Consider the following 21,918-nt stretch of genomic DNA (forward strand, 5'->3'; position numbering starts at 1 on the left):
GAATCACTACAATTTAACACAGATGGTGGCTACTTAACTTGGTTTGTGATTTTGAAGGTGATTGGTTATACCCAAGCTAATTTAGGATGGCTATTACAAGGGGGGTGGACACTTATCAAATCAAGCTATTTCAGTTTTTATTTCTAATTAATTTTCTACAAATTTCTAGAATATTTTTTTCACTTGGAAGTTGTGGGGTAGGATAAAAGGAAAAAAAAAACAATTTTAATTAATTTTAATTCCAGGCTATAAGGCAACAAAAGGTGAAAATTTTGGAAGGGGGTGTAGACTTTCTATAGGCACTGTATATATATATATATATATATATATATATATATATATATATATATATATATATATATATATATATATATATATCAGCATTATGGATCAAAACAACCCCCTCCATTCCTGCCAACCATCCATGAAGTGTGGTCCAGTGGTTAAAGAAAAGGGCTTGTAACCCGGCTCAAACCTGGCTCACTCACTGACTCACGATGTGACCCTGAGCAAGTCACTTAACCTCCTTGAGGTCCTCCGTTTTTTGGGTGAGACGTTGTTGAAAGTGACTCTGCAACTTATGCATAGTTCACACACGGTAGTCTTTGTAAGTCGCCTTGGATAAAGGCATCTGCTAAATAAAGAAATAATAATAATAATAGTAATAATAATAATAATAATAATAATAATAATAATAATAATAACTAGCGCCTGTAAAAAAAATAGCCATACAAAGAAAAAAAGAGCAAACAGTCAAAACAAACTTAAATCCTGAAAACATTTCATTGTGACCTTGTTTTCCCTATGATGTTTATAACACTGATATATTGTGACCGTATAATCAAATCATCTGTGTAAGAAGTTGACTAAATCATGCATACATTTTGTAAATTGTAATAACCATAAAGAGAAGGAGGACAGGACAGACAGATGGACGGACGTGTGGATGGATAGATGGATTCAATCAGTGCATAAGCATCCCAATTTTATTTTAACTCATAGTGGTTAAGACTTTAAAGATAATGTAATGTATTAAAATTTATCGAGACAGTGAGACCTTCGGATCCTGGGTACAGTTCTTCTCTTCTATTTATACCACATATTGTGGCTCAATGTACAAATGATTAGATATTGCATTTGAAAGCTAAACCTCTTCAAATTGTGGGGTTTTATCAAAGCAATTGCAATTGCATTGCTTGGATGCATTAATGGCGACAATTAAATATTGATCCATTCCCTCAATTGCTTGAAATTATGATTCTCAAAAGGTTTTACCTAATGTGTGTATTAACTTATACCTATATATATACGCTGATTTTGACCAACATAAGGAAACATGTTTTCCAAAAGATGTTAGTTTAGTTATTATTTTAAAACTTTCACTCTCACGATTAACTAGAGATATGATGTTTTTTCAATATTCGATAGAATCCCTGAGGACCTATATATAAGATTTTTATTTTTCTTGAAAATATTTCCCAACATAAAACCAATGTCACCTTACAGTAATTGATTCTGAGTTGCAGTGTTTAAAAATAAAATATCAAACAGAACGAAATTTCAATGTACCATTTGTAATTCGGTAATATGAGAAAATTGGTCAGGGGTCTGAATGCTTTTACAAGCCACTGTATATATATATATATATATATATATATATATATATATATATATATATATATATATATATATATATATATAATATATATATTTCCCCTGGTCTAGATTCAAACTACTGACCCTGTGCACATTATGGTAATCAGAATGAATATGCAATATTTATGGTAAAGCATGCTGATATATTTAAATGAGTATCCAGCACAGTATTTACTAAAAGGCGTCAATATTAGTGCACATTCAAGTAATAATGTGTTAGTGTGTATGGAAACCAGGCTTTAACCACTGATAAGCACACCAGTTAAACCTCTTTTTTCTGAGCTGAAAACTATTGATGTGCAGTTTGATTCATTTTACTGACTCAGTTCGTTTGGTTAATTTAGTTTAGTGAATCAATTCAACAGATTTGTTTGTTCGTCTCACTGATTCACTAACGTGAATTCTTACTGAATGACTTGGTTTTGAAAATGTATTTTAAAAACCAAAGTTGTATATTTGTCTTCTACCTATTAATCCTGTATAAATGAATTTCTAAAATATGAAGAGTTGTTATTTCATCCCAGAAAAGAAACTTTGAGCACCGTTCTATATATTACCTTTTTCAACTTCGTATGGTGTTCCTTGTTTGTTTGAACTGTTGCCTTTTTATTCAGTAAATCAGAAAAAGTCATTTTCGAGCTGTGCTGCATTATTTAACGTAGGGTATTTAATGCTTTAGTTTTTCCAGTTTTATTCTGAAATGTATTTAGCACATCCCCTAAAGTTACATTTTCTGTCAGATTCATTCAGTTGTTCCTAATAACTTCAAACTGAGAATTCTACCTGTTGTTAAAGGGTGGCGGTCTAGTTATAAAGGCTATAATGTATATAGAGGTGTGTGTATGTGAGTGTATGTGGCTGTTTGTTCAGGGGTAGAGGGCCCGCATGTGTATGTTTGCCTAGGGCCCAGTGAAGGGTTAATCCAGCCCTGACTGGAGCAATCTCTAGTTATGCTCTAGTAATTAAGCAGATGAGTCAAAGTGTTTCATGTGTGATATTTCATTATGTGTTTTTAGGTGAATACAGTTACTGTTCAAAACAACTCTGGATTGCATTGGGTTCTATGGCCATATATATACAAAAGGGCCCAAAAGTAGCCACAAAAACTGAACAATTGAAAAATGTACAAAAGAAAAAAAAGACAATGCTAAGGGTGAGATGATGTCTATTTAAATAACCATTAAAAAGACTATATTTAAATGGTTTAATTAATCTTATCAATTATTTAAGAATGTGTCCTGGTTTGACATTTCGTTTTTTCAGTGCAGTTGGCATTGATCCTCATTTATTACAGCAATATTAGCGGCAATACCAGCAACAGCGACAGCAATACTGGTGACTACACCACCAGTGCACAAACCATGTTTACAGTTACAATTTGCAGTTCCTATGGAGAATGCTAGGCTACTATGCTTGCTAGTAAATTTTTACAGAAAAAAGTCTCCTTAAACATAAAAACTTTTGTGCATCACTTCGACCTCCTAAATTATCAATTAATGAGGAGATAACACGCCAAACAGTCAGAGTTGTGTCTTTGGTATTGTGAAAACCTGCAGTATTTTTTTTCTTAAATAGTCAGAGTGTGGGAAGGAGTGTTTTGGGTATCGCAAATATTCCTTAAACGTTCCTTAAACGTCCCTTATTAAGAAATTTTGGTACTGACACTTTTCAGTATAGAGGCCAGTGTCACATTTGTCCAGTGCACTAAGAATTCTCCCAACCTATGTTTAATTGCATTTACAGACTCCCCATTAAAAGGTGTAGCTACTGATGTGTAAAATACAACTGCATGCCCTGATAAAGCTCACAGGGAATTGTATTAAATTTCCCACAGAGAGGACAGGTTTACAGGATGTGAAAGCGAGCTTCTACCAGGTTACTGACTTCCCCAATGTGATGGGTGCTATTGAGTGTACTCGCATAGCACTGTCATCCTGATCCATGCAGCCTGCTCTGCAGGGTGACAATGCTGACAAGGAAGAGAATTGAGGCTATGACTCAATCATCAATATTTCTCGAGTAAACCAAAATATGCCACTCCACAACATGACTTTTATTGTATATGCCTATGGTGGCTAATATACCAAGTATTGAGATCCATTTTGGTGGATTTCAATGGGCTTTGAGATCCACCAGCAGTAAAGTGAACAAGAGTACAATAAAGTACAACTCTTTTGATCAATCGGGATGATCTGGCTTAAGCCAATATGTTAAGGTAGTGTTGAAAAAAACAAAACAAAAAAAAAAAAAAAAAAAAAAAAAAAAAATGCCAACATATCAACATTTTGAATTAAGGATGAACAATACTTTAGAGTTTTTTAATCCAAGGAAAAGAAAGTTCTGAAAACCGCTATGTATTTAGTGACATCTTTGTCATCCCATAAAAGTAACAATAAACATTTTAATTTATTAAAATTAAAGAAACAACTTAGTCAAGTACCAAAAAGTTATGACTAAAGCTAAGGTTTAAAAATTTAGAAAAGGCAAACTATGAAGGAATGAAACAGAGACTAACAGAAGTAGATTGTAGTAAATAGAGAAAACATCCACAGAAAAAGGATGGCTGTTTTTTTTTTTAAATTTAGTACTAGAGGCGCAAAACAATTACATCCCAAAAGTAGACAAATCAATCTAGTTTTGAATACTAGCATAATAGAAGCAAAAGTGTTAAAGGGACTAGGAGCTCTTAAAATAAACAAATCCCTAGGCCAGATGAGATCCTCTCATTAGTACTCAAAGAAATGAAAGTTGATATTTACAAGCCGCTAACCAAGATCATGTAACAGTCTCTCGACACAGGGGTTGTACCGCAAGACTGGAGAATTGCAAGCATAATACTGATCCACAAAAAGGAGACAAAACTGAACCAGGTGACTACAGACCAATAAGCCTGACTTCTATTATATGTAAACTTATGGAAACTATAATGGTCAGCATGTGTTTTAGGAAAGGGAGATTGTGTCTAACCAACCTGCTAATGGATAATTGAAAAGCATATGACATGGTTTATTTAGCTTTCCAGAAAGCTTTTGACAAAGTCCTGCATAAAAGATTAATTCTCAAACTGAACGCAGTAGGGATTCAAGGAAATGCATGTACATGGATTAGGGAGTGGTTAGCATGTAGAAAACAGAAAGTACTGATTAGAGGAGAAACCTCAAAATGGAGTGGAGTACCATAGGGATTGGTATTAGGTCCTCTGCTATTCCTAATCTACATTAATGACTTAGATTCTGGTATAGTAAGCAAATTTGTTAAATTTGCAGATGATACAAAAATAGAAGGAGTGGCAAACACTATTGCAGCAGCAAAGGTCATTCAAAAAGATCTAGACAGCATTCAGAACTGGGCGGACACATGGCAAATTACATTTAATAGAGAAAAGTGTAAGCTACTGCACGCAGGTAATACAAATATGCATTATAAATACCATATGGGAGGTACTGAAATTGAAGAAGGAATCTATGAAAAATACTTATGAGTTCATGTTGACTCAACAATGTCTTCATCTAGACAATGTCGGGATGCTATAAAAAAGGCCAACAAGTTGCTTAGATACATATATAAAAAAATGTGTTGAATTTAAATCAAGGGAAGTAATGTTACAGCTTTACAATGTATTAGTAAGACCTCATCTAGAATATTGTGTTCACTTCTGGTCAGATCGCTATAAATAGCTATTGCTGCTCTAGAAAGAGTGCAAAGAAGAGCAACCAGAATTATTACGAGTTTACAAGGTGTCACATGGAGAGTGCTGTGGGGTGCTGTAAGGTGCCCTCCTGACCACTGGCGGTGCTGGAGAGCCGCCAACAGTAAGTAACTTTTTTTTTTAATTAAGTAACATAGCAGAATAAATATAGATTATAAATTAATAATTCTTATATACCCTGAATACACTGTACTTTGTAGACATGTGTCAAGTATGGCTTGAGCGGTGACATCAGACCCGGTAGAAACACAGAGTACTGTGAGGTGAAATGGTGAATGCGCTTGCTTGCGCCGGTTTATTGGAAATAAAAGGTTTAAAAAGAAAACAAAACACTGAACAAAACAAATGGCGAGGTGGCCAAAACAATTAGACAGACAAACAAACGATGGATGAACACTACACAAACAAGTATTGTGCTGGCTCTCCAGCACAATAGCAATTGTTATTGTTTTTTCTTATTTTTATTCTTATTTTCCTCTCCTCTCCTCTCCACACCCGTTCTGCACTCTCGAACACACAACCCTGAGTGAGTGAATTGTGCAACTATTTATACAGCTGTGCTGGGATTCAATTACTAATGAATTATTCACTTGAATCCCAGCACATGAACTAATTTGTGGACTCCTTGTGCTCACATACTAATACACATTTTATCTGCACGTGAAATGATTGTGCAATGATTGTGCAATTTCTGTGCTTAAATACAACTATAGATTTTTAATCACTCGTGCTACACAGACCCATTTATATCCCTTGCACCACTATATCCATATGTAACTGACAACATAAAACACACCTCATACACGTCAAACACAAAATACACACAGTACTTCCACAGCACAACATTTTTTAATAATAAACCTATGACAAGGTCTACTGTGCTGCTCATCTTACCACATGACTTGTGACACATGCATAATAATTATTAATTTAGATGCTATGAGATTTAACACTCCCTGTGGGGAATGTACTGATAGTTAATTTTTAATTACAGTGATTGACTATACAATTATGAGAGTGCCAGTAAAGGGCATGATCCTAAGCAATGTATGTTAGTCCAGACTCTCCTTATGTTGTGTATCAGGACTCATTACTACTTCAAATGATTGCAACCAAGTTCCATCTGATTTTCCACGTAGCACCTAATTAATGCAGGACATGATGAATACACGTATCAGGTCCATTGTAAAGCTATATAGCTGTATTTATAGCTACTTCCACACACACACACACACACACACGCACACACGCACACACGCACACTCACAGCTATACTACCAGCACTGTTTATCAGAATCACAAAAAGACCTAGAAACATATACTGTATATTCTATTTGATTTATTTCCTAAAAATATTCCAGCCCATGTGAGCACATTAGATTTGCTGACTGAGCATTAAATGGATTCAATTTCAGTAAATACATTACAAATAAAGCCATGCAAATGTGAAGTGTTTGCAAGGTATCTTGTCAGGTATTGATTTTATATAAAGGTGCAGTTGATAGGGGCAATATAAACATCATTTATCTACGCATACTTTGTCCACATTATGTTTGTAATGATGAAGTCCAGCATCTGTTGGCTGTGTATATTATGTTGGTTTGAGCTATTGATACCGTAACGCAGAAAATAATTTTTTAAAAAGCAGCGGACACAGGCAATCTTCCATTTTGTTCTAAAACATTTTTTTTTTTTTTACAAACATTAAGTACATTATCAGTGGTTTAAAGAAATAGCCACCAGATCAAATTGATTGTAATTTCTCCCCCAGCAAAATGCAGTCAATAATATAATATATTTTTGCTATTGTGCGCCTGTAGGAAGACTATGGCTATATAAGTTGACAGAGACAGTTTGGGATGGAGACTTCTGGTAGTCCATAAAACAGAGAGGTAAGAATTGTCCTGGTTGTAAACCTGGAAGCATAGGCCACCTAGGTTTCTGTGCTTCCAGGGAATACAAGGACAGTGTTTTATTTAAATAATCTGATAACATGTATCTAAGATTGCTGTTTGTATTTATTTAAAAGGAATGTTGAGAACTCTGTTTGGAGCTGTCACAGCACAAATTAACTTTACTAAGCAGGGTTTATCCCAATAGCAAGAGTGTGAACAAGCTGAAAATCTCATTAGCAATTTATTTATTTATTTATTTAGAATTATTTAATTTGATTAATTTGAACATTTCAATGCTGGAAGGCGTTTTTGTTTTATTTTATTTTTTTAATTCCTCCCACATGTTCCTTGGTGTTCTGAAAGCAATTATAGTTCTTAAATGCCTTGGTTACACAAGTTTAATTAATTCAAAGTTTTAAGTCAGCCTTTTCCATTTTTTTGGCTAATATCAGTCCTTTAGTCATTTGTTTACCATGTGGCTTGCTTAGTAAAAACACTGCTGGATGATAATGGGTAATGATATCATTTGTTATAGAGCCAACCAACACTGAACCAAGCACTGTTTGGGAGGATGAGCTGGTTAATTGAAATTGGAGGATGAGCAATGCTTTCCCACTCTTCATAATTTTTATCTTGTTGGACTATTCACATTCTTTTTAAAATGTAATTTATAACTTAAACTATATACTAACTTCAAAGCTAGATGAGAGATTGCTGTCTCATTAATATTTTAATGTATATTTTATCAAACCTCCTGTGGCAGAGTGAGAGTGCTGCCTGTAAGCATTGTGGTGTTTGTGTTTGTTTTTGTGGTGGATGGCAGGGATGGGGTTAATTCCTGTCCCTGCTGAAAACATGTGAGAATGTGGCTGCTCCCAAATAGAATAATTGGTGATAATTGGGAGCAGCCACTTCCTATAAAAGGGTCCATTAGCGAGACTTCTGGGTAGCTGGAACCAGAGAGGAATAGTACAGTGTATATGTGCAATATCTCACTAAGATGTTGGAATTTTTGCCTCCTGCATAGTCTGGATGAGGCCAGCTGTGAGTACTTCTGAGTAGCAAAGTTCTGCCTCTGCTCTTGAGCTTGGTCTTGAAACCTGACTCCCAAGCTTACACCCTGCCAATACGTCAGTCTCGGGGGGTGTAGAATGAGAGCCTCTCTTTGGCTATCATATGTTTCAATCTATATTCACCTATATAAGCATGACTCTTACTTCTGGGCCCTGTTTCTGGTAGCGGGATAACTGAGTTAGCCAGATAACTCTCAGGATAACTTTTGGCTTTTTCCGTTCCTTGAAGCAAGCTTGAAGTCTAGCCAACTACGTTACCATAGCAACACATCCTTAATCTTAAACCTGCTCCAGCGCAGGATCTGGGTATAAAAACTCGTACTTCTACCCAATGAAAGCACTTGACACACCCCTCTAAAATGGCAATGGTCTTCCTTAGAGATCGCATAGATCAAGGAGCAATTTGAATTAGATTAACTTTTTGTAGGGAAAGAGTACTGAGAGATCTTCAAGATCCTTTACATCATTCAAATGTTTTTGTATTTGAGGGCTATAGATTCGGTCAGCAAGGTATCATTTACCTAATAAATCTAATTGAGCCATTGCCCATACCACCAGTGCAGCCGTGCGTTGACAGTAACACAGACTAGTGGCGCATTTCTTGCCAGTGGCGCATTCCTATACTCAGTTGACGCTGCTGAAAATATCAGCAAAGCCGCTGCAGTCCGAAAGGTCTATCTCGCCCTAAAGAGATTTCTTAATGTGTTCATCACGTTTCTGGGACATACAAGGGAAACACCATCAAAGAGGGCTTCTATGCAGTCGCAGGTAATTTACTAGGTCATATGCAATTTATGAATGAATAGGTAATCCCATCGTTATCATTTATTAAATAGGCTACATTATTAACGCTTTTGGTGCTGTGGACTGCAGTCAGATCCCCATCAAGGCACCCTCAGGACCAAATGAGGCGGATTTTGTGAACAGGAAATCTTTTCACATTATTAATGTACAGGTACTTATGACATGTTCACTTACATGAAATTAAAAATGAGCTACAATTCAGCAACTGACGCAAATTGTCCAACAATTTAATGACAATTATACAATGCTGCTAGATCGCCATAGACTAGTGCTACATCACTTACACATTATATTTGCATCATTAAATTTAGAGTTTTGGAACCTTGACTTGATTGACTATTTATGGCGACTAACAGGGAGTAGGCTGGGTGTAATCTGTAATGGTGTGCATCACGCTACACTGCCTCTTACATAACCATGTCTGATACAACTCTCTGGAACCCTAACACACCTCTCAGATGATTTGGTCTTGGACTTTTATTTCCTGACTGTGGGGCACTTCACTTTGAAAGTTTGGTAATGAATTCTGAACTAAGATTATTAAGGTTATCATGTTTAGATGTTCTGGGGCATAATTTCAGATATTTTACTTTAATAAACTAATTTTAGGATTGTACTTAATTACCTGGCAATTAACTACCCACAAAGCTGATGTGGGTTAAAGTAGTTTCACGCTTTAGTGGCTTTCAATTTGTTAATGAGCAACTAAGATTCATGACAGGTTTAGCCTGCAACTTGGATTTGATGCATGTTATTGCAACTGTACATAAATAGTTCAGTAACATTGTATGTGGTATTTAATTGATGTGCAATTTTCCATTTAGTGAAATTCAGTTACATATTAATAGACAGTGTGTGTATACACCATTAGATTTCCAATGCAATTCTGTGCTAATATTATCTATGTATGTTGAATATGTTTATTAAGACTTAGGTTGGTAGTTTCATGCTCAAATATATTAACTTTTGGTATAATACCAGACTACACATCCTAGAAGAACATGGGCTGAAAAGCTCTAATTCGATTATTGTTTAATTACATGTGTTAATTTGTTTATTAGTAATTATCCCCTGCACCTGGCTATCATTACAAATTAGAACCAGGTGCAGGGTATTTAAAGAGAGCAGCCAGGCTGTTCTGAGCTGCTGGTGTGTGTAGAAGCTTGACTGTGCTGGAATGTGTACAGCTGTAACGATAGAAGGAAGGTAGTGTGAAACCTTTTGTTTGAGTGTGCTGTGTAAAATAGTGTTTGTTTTGTTTTGCAACCGATAAACAAGCTTACCTGTCTGGTGATTAGAGAAGGTTCCAGCCTGTGTTAGTTAGTGCTCGAAAAAGAGCTAGGTTTTGTTTTTGTTATTGTTTATTAAAAATAGTGCACAAGCACTTTAAAAAAAAAAAAAAAAAAAAAAAAAAAGTTTTGTGTGTGGCTGGGTCATTAAAGTGCTGAAAAAGAACCCGATGGACTAAAATCCTTCACAATATCTATTCACTGTTCATTATGCAACTGAACTCCATTAAATGGCTAATGGCATAAAGATTAAATACTTATACATGTTATGTCAGTTCTTCTCCTGCATACTCTCGTCTTTTATAGAGTATATCGTTTTCATACCCTGTTTGTTTATTTGAATAATGTTTAATCAGGATACTGAACCCCTGAGGCGTTTTGATTTTGCAGCTGATCCCAGAACCTGGTATTCTGGTGTACCCTTGCTGTTGTGTTTGCAGTGCAGTGGGACTTCTAAAGCATACATAAGGAGTATGTGAATTCAATACACCCTGAATGAATGACGGGAAACCACCGAAAATGCAAAGAATTTATATTCCTGAGAAGATGCTACTCAGCCATTTGTAGCAACAACATGTGCTGATTAGGATTTTGTGGCATAATTAAGAGCATGTCAAGCTGTATTAAATAAGTAACGTTGCTGGTTCGTGACTAGTCAAAGACAAATGTCATTACACTGTTCAAATATCTGATGGGTAAACTGAGCTTGCCAGTTTAATTTGAAATGTTCACCAGTGATTTTTGTGGCTCCATAAAGATGACACTGACTATTAAAATGGTTTAGGTGTAAAATATAATTAAATAATATGTTTCACATAAGAGTGACAACTGATGAGTTTAAAATCAATTACCTTGCATGAACTATGTAGCTAAAGCAAGGTAATTGATTTTAAACTCAAGTCAGTTGTTACTCTTAAGTGAAACACTATATATACAAAGCTATCAATTCAATCTCTACTTCCTGAAATCTATAGGTCACGTAATCTGAATAGAATGAATCTGGCTACATTACAAGAAGGGATTACTGATACTTTACAAATGGACATTTCCTGAAAGTATTTTTACTCTGTTCATACCACTGTTTTTGTGAAAGGAAAATGACTGTATAACAAGCACCTGTTAATGTAACACAAAATTTTTAATTGCATTCTCAAAAAAAAAAAAAAAAAAAAAAAAAAAAAAATATATATATATATATATATATATATATATATATATATATATATATATATATATAATCAAACTGCACTTATTGTGTTCACTTGTCATACCATTTGTTCCTTTTGTTTCATGTAACACTTTTCTAAAGTACAAAATGATTTTCATATAAACATTTGTAGAACCATTTTTCAACACTCATTGCTTTTGAAATGATCATGTTTTTAATTCTGCTTATAAAGGGACCTGTGAAGCAGTGGAACAGTGTTATATATTATTAGTCAGCCTGTACTTATCTCTTGACACACACATGATTGGATTATACTGAGAATTACTTTTATCTGCCTCTCTGGAAAATACTAAGAAGAGTATCTTTCTACACCAGCTAAAATAATGTATTTTATATTAATGTCTGAAATGTATCTATAGCTGAGTTGTCTTAGACAAGAGTAAGACATTAGGGGTACTTATGACAGAACATTGTCTTTTTTCAACAAATACATTTACTAATTACAGTAATTACAAGCTGTGGCAGAGCTTTCTGCGGGGGTGACGTCAGACCAAGGAAATGAAACAATAACATAAAACGTATAGGGTAAACTGAGGTGCAGTGGCACTCAGATTTTTATTAATTTAACAAAAACAAACACTTTGTACAAAATAAAGGGCACACTGGCCAAAGCAGAAATAACACAAACAATTATACTGTGGCTGGAGCCTTAATTACCTATTAAACAATAAAATATTTCATTCCTTTTTCCATGCATCTGTGCATATGCTGAACAATTAAAGTTTCCCTCCTAATAGCATTAGGTCGGAATTGTTGTGATGCACATCTACAAATAGAGACATGCCCAGATTTATAAAAGGATTGCGCATATTTTACGACCGTAAAACAGGCGCTGAATTCTTGGATGGGATTTACAAAACACACGCAATGGCATAAACATGCAATCAAGACGTGATTTGCGGGGGCAATGTGTCTGTGGACTTTAGCCCTTGATGCATATGTAATTCTGGAGCGTTTCTGAACGAAACCTCTAAAATTGGGAGGGGATTTTGCAAATGAGATCTATTAAATACTCCATCTAATTTATTAAAGCGTATTTGTGTGATTACACCGTGTAACAATTTTTTTTTTTTTTTGTTCCTGGGTAGTAAGTGTTATTTCCTAATTGCTTATGCCTCAAAGGTATAGAAAATGGCTATCATTCCCCACAAACTTTGCTTTTGTGACCAGGACAGTGATATTTCAAAATATCACTATTTCCAATGGGAAAACGGGCAAATGTGTGTCTTTTCGTTCACATAAAGTCAGAAAAAAACAACATATGAATCCAAATTAACATGTATTTATACTAAAGTAATACAAAAATGACTACAAAAGATTTAGAAGTGAGTAGTTTTTCGAGATTTACGATTATACTGTAAATACCGTTATAACCCTCAAGAGCCCGACAGTGAAACGTTGTGAACTTGAGAGCTGGAGAGAGATTTCTATTGTATCAGCATTTCTATTGATTCAGCAAGGTTCATTTTTTCTTTTCCTAGTCAACCATTAAGACCAATAATCACTGTTCAGATTGTAAACGTGTTTAAAGTAAGTTAATTATAATGTACAAGGAGGTACAAAACATTAATTTAAAAAATTGCCATTTTAAGTCGGTGCCCCATCCAGACTATGCACCTACTTTCTCAACTAGAACTTTTCCACTTTGTATTTTTTCACTTTAATTATTGCAGGAAACAAAATTCTGTTCAAATACAGTATATGAAATTACGAGCAAAGACAGTTACACGTATTTTGCTCAGTGGTATCTAAGAAGTTGTAGACTTAAGGTTCTGAATTTTTTTAGCAGCTATTTGTTACTGGTATGTGTACTTCAAATCTAATATTCTGCGTGCTTCCTAACCTAAATAAAATTAGGTTTAAGCTAAAATGCTCTGTAAAATGCATGCTAATAAGAGATTATCAAACAGGAGGAGGTATTGTGCTGAAAAAGAAATGCATCTGCTGAAAGTGACAAATATACCTGTGTGATTGGATATGATATTTCACTTACGTAATCAAGCAGATACTTATTTATCTGGAGCCGGTAAAACTTGATTTAATAAAATCATTAAAAATAAAAGCGGCACTGCTGCAAGCAGTATAAACTCATTAAAACACAGTAAGCAGATTTATTCTAGGGAATTGCTTATACAATCAAGGAATATGCCAACAGTTATTATAGTGTTAATTTTAAGAACATGCACTGCAGAATTGTAATGGTGTTCATTAGAATCAAGCCATTTACTGTACATGTTTGAATAATAACAGAAATACAGCCATATTATAGTTTCATATTGGTATTAAGAGTCAAGGTAGTATGAAAATAGAATTGCATAATATAAAATCTAGTATTTAATTGCATATTCTTATACTGCAAGTGTATGCATGCACACACCTAGAGTCAGATGGCCAATTCTGCCTAATTATATACTCTATAGATACACTTCTCTGTAAAAGTAATGTAGCTATCCATGGCATCAAGTGAGGAATTTTAGGTGTGATTGGACACATTGGTCCCTGTAGTTCAGGCACTACTTTCTGGCTGGATGGCAAGGTTACCCATGGCCAGCTGGGGGTGTTCCTACAATTACGGAGGAGCTAAATTAACCCCAGTTGTTTGTGGGAGGGTGTATTCCCACTGTTTGGGTTATTAAAATATCTTGCAAAGTGTCAAGAAGCTAGCAATCAATCAATTATTTTTTCTACTTCGCATGTGCACATTGTTTGATCTCCTTAGGTACTTAGAAGATATATGATACTCCCAAAATATTGCCATCAAGCTGTGCATTAAAAACACTGTAATGTACCTGCAGGCAAGCTCAAACAGTGGGGAAATGTTAACCTCAAACTTCAGTTTAGCTTTGTATCACAGCCATTACAGGAACAACTATCCAGAGAAATAGTACATTCTCAGACCATAAAATGGAGTCCACTGTCCAACTGTCAAAGAAATAATACTACAAGTATGTTTTTGTTTCTCCTGATGATCGAGATGGCCCAATCCACAAAGACATCAGTACACTAACATTGCTTCTTTATAAAAAAATAATTCTAGATATTGTGACACATACAAATGGCAAGATAATAAACATGGCTATGGCACAGGTTCATTGTAAATATAATATATATATATATATATATATATATATATATATATATATATATATATATATATATATATATACACACACACAAAACACAATGCTCACAACACATGCTGTTAGCTGTCTATTTGTTTCATAGAGAGACTGTGATGATATTATACAGGTCTTTACTGTAGATGGAATATATTTAATCTGCTTCTAGTTCCTTATTTATGTGCATAAAACAGTGCCTTTGAAAGTGATGCATCCCATGTATATCAAGGGTTGAGGGCAATGGGAGATCTATCATCTTTTGCAGAATTTTCTGCATGAAATCAAAGGTTGAACTCTGTTCAGCTAAACTAAGAAGATGTGTTAGTGGCAGCTTGTCATCTTGCGAGATGTGTTCTATGAAGCATAGCTGACTACAAAAACGTGATGAAAGGATAATACCCTTGTGGTAGCATTCTTAGCTTAGTAAGCAATAATATAAGATGATGGTCTCCTAGTACAAGACAACAACAAAAAAAAAGAATAAAAAAGAAAAACTAGAGCCAGAAAAGGGGGAAAACCTCTGTATTTATTCATTCCTGTTATTATTAAACATCACCAAATGTAATAATAATAATAATAAAAAATATATAATAAAATGAAAAGGGCCACTGATCTATTTAGAGTGGCAGGTACTGTTCATCAAAATATAACCTGTTAACTGTTGGCTCAACTTGCTTCTTTATAAAATACCATACAGTAGGTGAGGCCAACAGAAGGGAAGGCTTATATAAGTTGTTTCTGGGATCTGGGAGCTGAAATATGGGCAGAGACATTTATAACTAGAACGACATAATATTTAGTGCAAATGAACAAAATGCAAAGCAAAGGTAACTCAAATATAATTACAATCAGGGAAGAGTAAACTTTATTTCAGCAAAACAACATGTCCACAGAAAAATAATATTTATTTGTTTAAATAACAGAGAATTTTGGTAATGATAAAAAAGGAAGAGTTTTTATTTAAACTATTCATTTATGGAAGTAATTCTGAGAGTAATTAATTTGTGAAATGTACTATTTTTAGATAAGCTTCAGTACTAAAGTGTGTTATCGTTGTTTATGTACTTGTGTTTTAAAAATACTCTGCAGTACCTACATAACATATTCATAACTAATCATGAATCAACCAGTCAATCAATCACTCACTTTCCAGGCTTGGATGAGTATAGCCTCACCTATAAAACAAAAATCATGCTTTTCATGTATTGTCTGTCAGACATCCTTGAAAAGGGCTGTTATCTCAGTAACTTATAGTTATGGTTTCAGCACACAAGGAAATACTGTAAAAAATATGAGAATATTTAGCAAGTACCCTGTATTAATTATTAACTATTGATATGCCTCCTTGGGAAAGTAAATAAGTTAAAATTACATAACTATGTATTATGTTCCTCTGTATACAGTAGATACTTGCCATTGATCTAAGCAGTAACATTATGTGTAACTTTTTGGTGTTACTAAAATGCTTTGAATTGGCAGGACTAGTCTGAGAGGACATCAATCTCCATTATCTACATAGAAAAACCTGTCAGCTTATGATTTCTTTAAAGTAGTCCCGTTTGTAATTACAATGCTTAAGGGATTGATTGCAGCAGAAACATCTGTTTGCTTTGATTCTTTTAGTTTTCCTTAAAAATGATAATTTAAGTTATTGAATAACCCCTTCTTTACCCTCTAACAATCTTGTGTTTTCTCATTCACATTTATTTATTTATATTTTTTTGGAGAAATACATCTTCAAACGAAGAGTGTGGACAGCTGTTGCTAAACAAACTCCTACTGTGGGGTTTCCTCAGCCTGAGGTATCAGGCATACAATAGAAATATTAACATCTTATTAAGACCCAGCTACCAAGATAGAGCAAATGTTAAAACATCAACAGACCCCTTTATACTGGTAAATTGGTTTTCTATCAATCTGCTGGAAGTATGAACATTTTTTTTATTTACATGCCAGTCTTTCCACAATGAAGTCCAATTGTTTTCAGGGATGTTATACCTTCACCTGATGTGTGTGTGTGTGTGTGTGTGTGTGTTTGTTACTGTTTTTTGGTATTTTTGTTCTGGTTTAACTATATGTTTAAATGTATGTATATATATATATATATATATATATATATATATATATATATATATATCTATATAGTTCTTTCTTATGGATTATATTGTTGCATTTTTTCGTCTTCAATAATTTAGGCCATCATCCATCAATCAATCTTTATTTTCACAGTGAGTGGACCACCATCACAAAGTGCTTTAGAAGATGCAATAACAACAAGAAAATCCACAATAGTTTAAATACAGAGAAATGCATAATGCATAATACATGATACAGTAAAAACAATGCATAATTCATTAATAAAAATAATCTGCTTGAGGTTTTGGCCATTTGTGATTGTAATAAGAGTATATTGCCAAAGGGCTGTTTTCATTTGATTTTTTTTTAACAAAACAGTCAAGATTGCTACATGTTCCCATGTGTCGGTACAATTGTTTACGTAAGGTGTGTGTATGGCTTTAATTATTATAATTTTTTTTACATTTTGACCACCTGTGGCAGGCTGGCGAGTGGATAGAGGCCCAGAGACAGACTGCAGTTCAAAAAAAAAACTAACTATTTTATTATAAATAAACACAAAAATGAAAGGGCACAAGGGCCAAAACAAAGCAATTTAAACACAAAAAAGATAAAAAGCAAAACTTACAAAAATAACAGTTTCCAGGCTGGGCGATGCCTTCACTGGATTCAAACTTTCTAAACAACCCAAACAAAAAACCAACCTGCTTCCTCAGCTCCCTCTCTCCAAATGAGAAGCAGAGGCCTCCTTTTATATCAGGTGGCTGGGCGCTGATTGATCGTTAATCAACCTAATCAACTAATCAACCCAGCCACCTGAACATAATAAACCCAGGCAGGTAGGGGAAGTTAACCCCATCCCTGCCAATTTAAAGGGCAGAGCTTTGCTCTGCCACACCACCACTTTAAACTTTTAAATTTCATTCCCTGCCTCAAGAAGGCTTCCCACATGGTCCTCTCAGAAGTACATTTACCATCATCCTCCTGCTCACAAATGTAACTGAGATGGATTTACCAGTGAGCAGGAGGATGATGGGAACTGTAGTTCTGAGAGGTCCATGCGGGTACATGGGAAGCCATCTTGAGACAGGGAATGCAATTTAAAAGTTTAAAGAAGTGGTCAAAATGTTAAAAAAACAAAAAAAAAAAAAAACAAATCCATTAAAATAATACACACATTATCAACACAACACGTAACACAGTAAAATAAAAGGTCCTTATTTACCCTTTAATTGAAACCTCTTTTCAAGTTCTACAAATCAGGTGCATCGACCTCACAGTAATTAATAAACTGTTAACATTTCGGATGTCCTCACTCATGACAACTTATTTTGTATTCCTAATTCATTGATTATGGAGATAAAAACAAAAACCAACATGCTGGTTGAAAGTGGATATCAATACCATACGTGAGTTATTTAGCTTGTGTTCATGCAATCAGGCCAGTGCTGAATCCAATTTCTGAAAAGTACTTGAATGCTTGTGTGTAAGTAACCTCTCACTGATGGGTGCCTGTGCTCTTCCAGCTGGAAAATCAATTTAAGGCTAAAATAGTGATGTTTATCTAGTTGAAAAACTCTGGTGGTGAATCAGTTCAGTTCAAAGTAGAACCTGATTACTCATTATTTGGCACCCGGTTTTTAGTAATGCGTACCTCTATCTACACTGGCGGCAGAACACATGGATTTTCCACCATTGGATGCAGAGATTACATACTTCACAAAGGTGTATAAAGGGTAGCTTTATGTTCCTAATCAGCACATACTTGTGGAGGTTCCATAAAGGTACTATACTGCATCTTTTAAAGTACCCCCTAGCCAAGATCACCCCAGGCAACTCATTGTGAACAGGATTCATGACCTCCAAAGGGAGATGCTTGTACTAGGTGAGATACCAAGTTGGAGCTGTTTAATTATATCAATTTATTTATTTATTTATTTTCATTTCTCTACACCAGTGGTTCTCAAACTTTTTTGTACACAGACCACCTTATTTTTATTTTTATTTTATAAATTATTTTGGGGGGTGGGGGGATCTTGGCGGACCACACAATAAACAGTAATCTTACTTTACAAGCTGCTGTGTTGAATGGAGGTGAATGCAATACAGGAAAACTCCCTAGTAAAGAATACATTTTAGACACTCCAAAGCTACATATGACGGAGAGGTTAGACCTTTTTTTTTTTTTTTTTTTTAACTTGGCGTTACTCTCCATTTTCTTCCTGCTTCTGTAGCTGAGTTTTTAAGGTCTCAACTTTTGGGTTTGCAATGGGATCTATAAACTATGCTGCTGCTTCCTTTCTGTAATTATGTAACCAGATGACCACTAGTGGTCCGTGGACCACAGATTGGGAACCACTGCTTTGCGTAAAACTCAAACAACATTGGGAACAAAAATCAACAAGACATTTATTCTTCATTTTACACACACAAATAAACAAACAAATAAATAAATAAATAATAATCTTCACCATTGGATTTTGCTTGAACAAGAGTATTGTTACAATATTAATAAGGACATTTTGTAGCTACTGAGATAACTGAGTTCAGAATGTGCGGGTGCCACGAACTAACAAAAACAATTCAGTTAAGTAATTTAACATATATATATTCACCATGTTCACCATATTCCAATTTGGGGAGATATATATATATATATTCCGTTAAGTTAACTTGTCCTGTGTCTTTAAGTCTGCAGCTGTCTGGCGATTCCAGTGGAATAGCGGCGCCTGACCTGTGCTGGTTGACGTCATCAAACTTTTCCATCATCTGTGGTGATGGGGTTGGAGAAAGGGGGGGAGAGATAGAGAATGTCAGCGCGCTTCGAAAAGAGAGCGAGCAGACGTGGAGTGGACCAGCGTTTGGAATAATCAGGCAACTGCTGCATACTCTAGTAAGTGCGCTGTTTATTCCATGTGTATTTCGTGCTTGCAAAATAAAGCATTGCACTAGTTTAGTTTTTGCACATCTACATTGGGAAAACTTCTGCAAAAAACAAACAGAGTCTTTATTTAGTTTTATAAAAATAAAGTTTCGCTGGGTTTTAATGTGAAGTGTTTATCGGAGCCTTGCTGTGTTGTTAATTGACTGCAGTGTCGTGTGAATACAAACACGCCTTGCAGATGAGATCTGTCCAACCCATGTTTGTCCCATTTAGTGACAGTTTACTGTAGAGGTGTATTGCTAAAACGGTGGCACCTACTGCCAGCACTTGGCATGGGAACTGATGGAATTCGAAAGCAAGCAGGGTATAGCCTACAGAGAGAAAGCAAGCAGGGTATAGCCTACAGAGAGAAAGCAAGCAGGGTATAGCCTACAGAGAGAAAGCAAACAGGGTATAGCCTACAGAGAGAAAGTTCGAGGAATCAACGCGAGCTCGTCGGAAACACTCAAGCCTAGATTTACCAGGGGCTTGATGACAGATGCAAACGGTTAAAGTTAAATGATCTATCTCATGCAAGTGCCACAAGGACGTCTCTTGATTTTTATAACTGAAAAAAGAACAGTAACACATTTTAAATGTTTAAGTTAGTTGATTGCTTTATTGCCACCGTTTTAGTTGTGCTTTTAAAAGTATAACGTTCCCAGCATCATACATAATAATATAAGTCTACTTTAATGAGACAACTGCAGCTGAATTCTCGTCATTCCAATACTATTTGCAGTACAAAAACATGACTGGACTCCTGCCGTGGCATTACATTTGTAATGCGTATCACCTATTGTAACAATGCATTTATGATGCGTTTATGTCGTGACAACATCTGCGTGCATAACACATAAGTACAATTCAATGTAGCAAATTTTGCTTTTACCAATTCAATTTTTTTTTTGCGCGTTCCTCATAAAAAAACAACGTATGCAAATATTGGACATCATTATTTTACTGTTTTGCTTTTAAACTTTGTTAGCTTAACATATTTACCAAAGAAACTGCTTGCTGGTAATGCAAATGAAATCAATCATTTGATCTATACTGTTTTTTTTTTTTTTCGACCTGTAGCAAGACTCTAATTATAATCATTTAGTATTATAATCATTAGCTGAATTGCTGCCATTATATTGAGCGTTAGAGGATAAAGAGGTGTGTCAAGATGCCAATCAGTGGTGTTCTGTTAACTAGAGAATGGGATACAGCTGTTTAGTATAATTTACTGTACAATTTACACACATTTTATGGGTGTTCCTGTTTTCAAATCACATATATATATTTGAAATAATTGTTTGCTCTCTCATGAATACCCCTTGCTAGGGGTTTCTTGTCAATAAAGCATCTCTGTGAGGGGTGTTTGTTTTAGTGAATCAACCATGGTCGCTGATCGCTCATAAACCATACTAACTTCATTTTGTGATTTCCTCTGTCAAGTATGATAACTTATTGTACAAGAAAAAATTACCTTTTCATGTCAGTAATTTAACAAAACTGCCACTGCCACAGTATCAAAACCTCATATCTCAGACACCATCATATTTAAATATGTAGCTGACCTTGACATTGACCTCTTACCTAATGGCTGACATAGTCAAGTGATTCATAATTTGGTTCTCACCAATCTGGGCCTACCCAATGTTATCTTGTGTTCAGTAAAAATGTACGCTGGGCATATATATATCGATGATACAAACCACGCTCTTTGAGATAGTGTCCTAGTTGGTTCACTAATGTAATCATATCAACACTCTTCAAGCTAACATCATGGAAAGGTCTAATCATCTTTGATGCATCCTTTTATTTACTGTACACCACCCTGGATTCACAATAAACACATATTTAATATGCAAAAAAGATTCGAACAGACCACCGATGTAAATTAGTGCAAATTACATTGAACAAGAAGCAAAGCCTTTCATAGACTGAGCATTAATAAAGTGGAAAACAATTAGTGGTAAATATGCATACTGTATCATTGCAATTACCACAAGTACCTATTTACAAACCAGAAAATATTTATACATGCAGTTCTATTACCAGTTTTTGTCTAGTAAAAAGTAATTGTTTCACTGCTACATTTTTTTACCTCAATTAATTGTACAGTTTCGTGTGTGTGTGTGTGTGTGTGTGTGTGTAT

The 21,918-nt window shown here is 34.9% G+C and overlaps 1 protein-coding gene across 6 annotated transcripts in view; it reads left to right on the top strand.

Moving 5' to 3' along the window:
- The first annotated feature begins 19,657 nt into the window (after window positions 1-19,657).
- Window positions 19,658-21,918, top strand: part of LOC121322164 (PTB domain-containing engulfment adapter protein 1-like) — a 124,209-nt gene continuing 121,948 nt past the window's right edge. For 3 of the 6 annotated variants that reach the window (XM_041261732.1, XM_041261730.1, XM_041261736.1), the window contains exon 1: window positions 19,680-19,742. The gene's annotated coding sequence lies outside the window, so the exon portion shown is untranslated. Of the gene's footprint in view, window positions 19,743-21,918 lie in introns of all 6 variants that reach the window. The other 3 variants (XM_041261733.1, XM_041261731.1, XM_041261737.1) reach the window with 3 other exon arrangements.

The sequence above is a fragment of the Polyodon spathula genome, chromosome 10 (genome assembly GCF_017654505.1).
Source record: "Polyodon spathula isolate WHYD16114869_AA chromosome 10, ASM1765450v1, whole genome shotgun sequence".
NCBI lineage: Eukaryota > Metazoa > Chordata > Actinopteri > Acipenseriformes > Polyodontidae > Polyodon > Polyodon spathula.